This window comes from Lupinus angustifolius, chromosome LG10 (genome assembly GCF_001865875.1).
Source record: "Lupinus angustifolius cultivar Tanjil chromosome LG10, LupAngTanjil_v1.0, whole genome shotgun sequence".
NCBI lineage: Eukaryota > Viridiplantae > Streptophyta > Magnoliopsida > Fabales > Fabaceae > Lupinus > Lupinus angustifolius.
This window is the reverse complement of record NC_032018.1, coordinates 14,301,447-14,308,291: the sequence shown is the minus strand read 5'-3', so window position 1 is coordinate 14,308,291 and position 6,845 is coordinate 14,301,447. Positions and strand designations below refer to the sequence as shown.

Below are 6,845 nucleotides of genomic sequence, written 5' to 3'. Positions count from 1 at the left end.
TGCAAATTGACAGACTATATTTGGGAGTTACATGGGAAAGGGAAAGGAAGGAATCAAAGAAATATAAACGGGATGAAGGAAATGATAAAATAAGACAAATCAAGTTATACATTTTTTTGTTTAGGAGTATGAAATTCAGATGAAAAAGAGTAAAGTAATAATATTTTTTATTTTTCCTTTAAAAATATAATTAACAATGAAAAATATAAAATAATACAATTATATAATTTTACTAAAAACATTTAGTTACTTTGACATTTTGTGTCCATAAAAACCTCAAACTAGGGAAACTTAGAATAAGCACATGAGTGGGGTTTAAGAGGACTCAACAAATCCTTCAAAATTTCTCCCTCTTTCAATTCCACTCCCAAATAGGGAAGAAAGTTTCTAAAACTATTTATTTCCTTCAAAACTAAATTAGTCTTAGTAAACAAAAATCCATCCTAATTACTTTAGATGAAATAGTATGATGTTATGTTCATTTGAAGAACAAAACAATTGAGCAAATAGCATTATTCTAGTATACTCTGTCCCACTTTTTTGTCACAGTCTAATAAGAAAATTCACTGAATTAAAAAGAAAAATTATAAACACAAATTAACATTTTTATATTATTTGAATGAAATTGAATGACCCAAGAAATGGGAACATACTCGTTTTAGGACAGAGATCCTTATTCTTATTCTAGTGCCTATCATGTAATTGAGGTAATTGGATCTCTTTATTTTTTCTTTGAAAGTTGAAGTTAACCTATACCAGTAGAAGAGTTTTCTGCAATAAAATTGATACATATTATCAAAACTTTACAGGATATTTAGCACAAGATTAACCTCACAAACATCAATTGAGGAACAAAATAAGTTAGACAATGTCAAAAGGCATGAATTGTTGATATATTTTGTCTGAACTCCTGAATTAGCTATAATCTTAATTCTTAACCAATGACAAAATGCAACCCTTGACACTGAACTATCTACTTCTGGAATCTGCCTTTGATGGAGGAGGAGGAACCGTTCCAAAAACGAAATCCCACAGCGGTGAAGTGATTCCGAAGCCGTAGTTCCAAAGCCGGTAGTGATGATTCAAGTGGTACTTCTGCAAAATAACCAATGAAAATTTGTTTATCCTTTTCTAGCTTATAAGATTTAGATAGTCAGAGGGTGAGCTTGGCGCAACAGTAAGGTTGTTGCTTAGTGACTGCGAGGTTACGAGTTCAAATCCTGGAAATAACTTCTCTACTTGCAAGGTTAAGACTATATATATCTATCCTCCCTAGACCCTACTAAGCAGGAGCCTCGTATGTTGGGCTGCCATTTTTATAAGATTTAGATAGTTGCAAATATATCATATAGAGAGGTGCAGCATAACAAGAGTATGACATTGTCATGTTTGGAAAACAGGACAGGAACATCATCATACTCTGTACAGGAGCTGTTTGTCTTTCTCAAAATGATACTCTTATTCCAAAGGAAAATGAGAGCATCCAAATCTCATTAAAAGAGTTGAGAGAAGACCACAAGAATACTATCATGTTCTGGGACCAATGTTTACGAGACTCATAAGTAAACTGAACAAAGATTCATATGAGCAACACTTATTGGAAGGACAGTCACGCACCCTGAAAATGATTAATTCATTACTCATAAGCTGAGAGGATACCCTTGATTATACCAGAAAAATAGAATAAAATACTCATAAATCCCAAAAATACTAACATATTTGATCAATTAATACATCGGGTATGGTAAATTATACAACTATACACTTTCTTTCTTAAAAGACCATTTTACGAAGCAAAACATTAGAGTAAGAATTGTGATTTAATTTCATTTCCATCCATTGTTAAAGGAGGGGAATTGCATTTACCTTAAGGCTTTTGGGCATATCAGTCTTTGGTTGACCATGGTGCAAGTAATAGTGAGTGCAATCATACATCACATAGCCCAATAAAACACCTCCAAACATAGCAGGAGCAGTTGAAGGAGCACATACAAGCTTCACTAAGTTCCAAATCTGGATACAGCAGAAAAAAATACTAACATTCAATTTATGGAAACTCTTATCATAAATTACACTATTTGAAAACCATTGGTAGTTTGGTGCAGACGGAATAAAGATATGAATATGCATTACATAGTATAATGTGCTCGAATGTACATACCGGAGTCGCTAATATAGCAGCTGCTGCTGGAGGGAAAACAAGTCTCAAACCATCCACGGGGTGCTTATGGTGACATCCATGAAGAAGATAATGCAAGGTATTCCCCCTAATAAAACATTACAGCAATAAAATAAATAAATAAAAATTTTAGTGTTATATTAATCAATAAGTAGTTAATCTAAGTAGATATGGAATATGGTCAAAGATGAATGCATGGAAAACTTAACATATCATTCAAAGCAAAGTTTTAAGTTCTTCAAGATCAAAATAAATTTCTTGCTAAGCATCATTCAGTTTGTATCGTTAGTTATGCAAAACCAACAAGGCATTGGTCTAGTGGTGTAAGACCCCACTGGATTTCCAAATAGGCCAAAAGTTTAAAGGTTCGATTACTTGGGAGCGACACCTGTTGGGATGGGAAAACACACACTCCAAAAGGATTAATTCTTACTCATAGGGTGAGGAAATACCCATGGTTATACCAAATGTTAGTTATATGAAGGTATAAGTATCTTTAGTTTAATTACCTTTTTAATGCTATAGCTGGTATGTTATATATTAAATGATACACCTGAGAGTACTTAAGAATCTTCAATTGTTTCATGAGGCAATATAGAAGGATAGGCAAGAATATCTAATGAATTCACATAAGGTAAAAGTAGAAACAGAGAGATCTAACCAGTAGCTCTTTGTTTTCACATGGAAAAGAAAACGGTGCAACATGTATTCCGCGAATGTCCAAACGAAAATGCCAATAACCACGAACAGAGCTACTTGAGGACAAGTGAGGCCCATCCATACAGAGTTAGAAATAAACCAACTTGCAACTGGAACCCAAACAATTGGAATCACCCACCACACGGTGCGCGTAAAGAACTGTTCCAAGTATAAACAAGTGAACAATACAGCCGAGAGAAACTTCTCAATTTATAATAAAAATAGTTAGAAACATTAACAATAGGAAAATGATGGTTTTCATGAAAGACTTGTTACTTTAACATCAGAACTTCACATCTTTCTTGGATGCTGATGCTGTGTACAACTGTTACATTCTCCGACATACTTTCTTCACTCTTTTAACATTTTCAGTTTCATATCTCAAAAGAAAACATGCTTCAACAATAACAACCTAGCCTTTATCCCACTAAGTGGGATCGGATACATGGATCGGACGACACCATAATACTCTATCATAAATCATAAAATAAATCACTGGGATAGAACCCAGGTCACTAGTGTGACAGGCGGGAATGCTTACCACTGTACTACAACGACTTGCTTCAAAAGAAAACATGCTTATGGTGTCCAAATTCTAATCTTGAAGCATCATTATTGTTCATACTTCATAGAAAGATTTCCCTAATATTTTTATGAAGCGGGTTGGCTGGTAAAGTATGCATGGTTACTTTCAAAATTACTTTTTTTCTTTGATCACTCATGTAAAGTATACATTCCCTTATCTGGTAGTCAAATCATTCATGCTAAATAGCACTGCTCTTTATAACTTATGTGTATCAGTGTATGTGATAATCTATGAATTGAAATTGGTTTAATCTACAAATATGTACCTCCAAGAAATTGCTTTAAAAAAAACGAGGGCCTTCCTTGCTCACGATAGGCTGGTGAACCCACTCATCATAAGCTTCTCCGAGATGCCCAACCTGTAAAACCATAAAACATATATATCAGATTCAATCAAATAGCATACACTTACATGAAATAATCTAAGGTAATCTGGAAATAATACTCTGAAGGGTAAACCGTTAGCATTTGATATAAAAATTTCAGATATAATATTTTAAATCTAATCAAACCAAGTGTAACAATCTTAAACTGCGTAAACAGAAATGAAACGTACAACAACCAAGCTCTTTCTACAATGTAGAAACGACTACATGGATAAAACGGCGTCAAAGTATTCTATTCTAAACTATGTCTATAGAACAATCATTGACATTGAAATCATTCTTAATGTTTTCTTTGTAGTTTTTCTTGGTCTCATTCAGCCTCTAGCAATTAGGCTACCCTTCATGTGATCTACTATCCATACCGAGACTTCCACGTATATCGAAAGCATCAAAGGTCAGATTCTACCACAACAATCTCTCTAATGCATTTATTCTTATTCTTAAATGAAACAAATTTATAACAAACTGCAACACAAGGAATGGCGAACAAAGATTTGAATTCTGTGAATTTAGACATTAGTGATTTTTGCATTTCCTGACTAATCTGAAACACAATCCAACGATCTTAAACTCCATTGACCAAATCTACGTTTAGTGTTGTGCAATTTGTTTTATGACTGGTCAATTATTTTGTAAGATTGGACTTATCAATTGAGTTCAAGATTAGTCGATCGCATTGTTCTAAATTGCATACTACATCACCTGATGTAACCGCAATACTACGGGCACACAGTCATTGCGCTGTGATACGGAATCACAATAATGCAGCAACATCGGCCAGCAGCGCAGCTGCATCAGATCTAATATGGGCTGTGTCAAATTCAAAACAAAACTGCAACCCGTGTCACAATCACCGAATCGTAGTAACCACAACCGTGACCGCAATCACGATGACAACCATAATTTAGAACATTGGTCGATGTGTACCATATTCGTCAAAAGTCACCAAAATCAAAAGTTAGAGAATCCAAATCCTAGTGAGCAAATTGGTCAAAAACTGAATTACAATACCTTAAGAGGCAATGTGGCTTTACCTGGAAAACAAGAGGCTTATTCAAATCAACAATATAATTCTCTGCAACCATCTTCCAACTGAAGATTAAAAAAAGCAAAACTTTAAACAAAATGTTAAAAGGAGTAACTTTAATAAATAATAAAACTTATCATTAAAAGATAAAAAAAACAAAACTGGGATAAACAAAACAAGATGAATTGAACGAAACAAACCGTTGAGAGTGGAAAAAGAAAGAGGGGGTTCAACCAAACAGAGGATAAAGTGGGTCCCCCTCTTGAAGGAAAATACGAAAATGGAGTAGTGAGATGAGGATATTGATTATTGAAGGATTGGGAAGTGAATCTCCATTTATGCATTCAATTCCATTTTAATTTTTAACCATTCACTGACACTAACTTAGAATAGAAAAAATATGTTTTCAACTTTTGGTTTGAATGTATGGACACTTTTATGAGATCCTATGAATTATTAATTGTTCTTTTTCTATCTTTTTAAATATACTCATTACTTCAGTGTTATAAAAACCGGTTCATGCTGCCCGGTTTAATCGATAAACTGGTGAACCGGTCTCAATACTAGTACGGTACAGTAATTATACCGATCATGTAATCATATCGATTAAAATTGGTCAAAACCAGTCGGTTTTCAATTGAACCGTACCGAGCATGCCGACCAATTTTTATTTAAAATTAATTTTTTAAGGAAATTGAAAAATATTGATTTTTTATTAATTTTTCAACATTAATAATAATATATTATATTTTTATATCTACTTTCGCCGATATACGGTTTAATTAATAAACCATCGGTTAAACCGCTATATCATTATACTAGTACCCTAACTGATTTACTAACATATTAACAACACTACATTATTTGATAAATGTTTTATTTTTTATATTATTATAAAAATAAAAATCACTTGTCATAAAGTAAATTATGTTACCATAAGAGGAGAGGTTTATCGATCACAAGGCGTGCACATTCATAATAGACATATATAAATTATTATACATCAAATAAAATAAAAAGTCTTGGTTTGAGAAGATGGAATGTCTAATATTTTTCACCCGATGAACTTATTGGGTTGTTGCAACCTGAAGGAATGAGGCATGCCTTGGAAGAAGCGATTTGCTATCGAAGTATATTATCTATATCTATATCTATACTATTAATAAAGAGAAAACACAAAATAACCACCCATTATGGTGTAATTTGTGTTTTCCTATTTTGCCCTCGGTATCTTTTTATTTCTACCAAAAAACCATATAATATTATTTTATTATTTTATCTTTATTATCTTCTTATTTTAAAAGTGTATTTAAAAAATTGAATATTGGACAAATTGAATAAATTCAACCGTAAATTTAGCGCAAAAAATTATATTTGAATTTATAAAATACAAATTATACATTACAAACGATAAGAAAGCGGATTGACAAGCACGACAGTGCATGTCAACAAGCTAGTTGTGAATAACGAAAATATCTCTCACACTTTTTTTTGGTTAAGGTGTGGTACTTTTGAGGGTGTGAGAAAAAAGGAATGCTTAATTGGAGAGAATAAAATACTTAATGTAGAAAGGTTTCTATTTACATGATAAAGAAAAACAAAAAATCTATTATCTTCCTCTTTCCTTTTACTTTCTTTTAAAAATATAGATAATAATTAAGAGATAAAATGTCTCATCATATCATGAGATAAATTATCTCATTTGACTATTAAAATTATAATATGTGTTATGTTTTAAATTTTTTAAAATATGTTTGTAGAAAATAATTAAAAAAGATATATTATAATTTTAATAGATTTTAATAGTTAGAGGGAATAACTTATCTTTTGATATGAAAATGTAATTTATTCTTTTAATTGAAAGAAAGAATTAAAATATAAGGGATGTATTAATTTGTGAAAAGAATTTTGAAGGTCCTTCAATTAATTATGGATTGATACTATACATAGTCACTTATAAAAATGGTGC

General features: G+C 32.0%; 1 pseudogene; it reads right to left on the bottom strand.

Moving 5' to 3' along the window:
* On the bottom strand, positions 760-5,200 carry LOC109357786 (annotated as a pseudogene).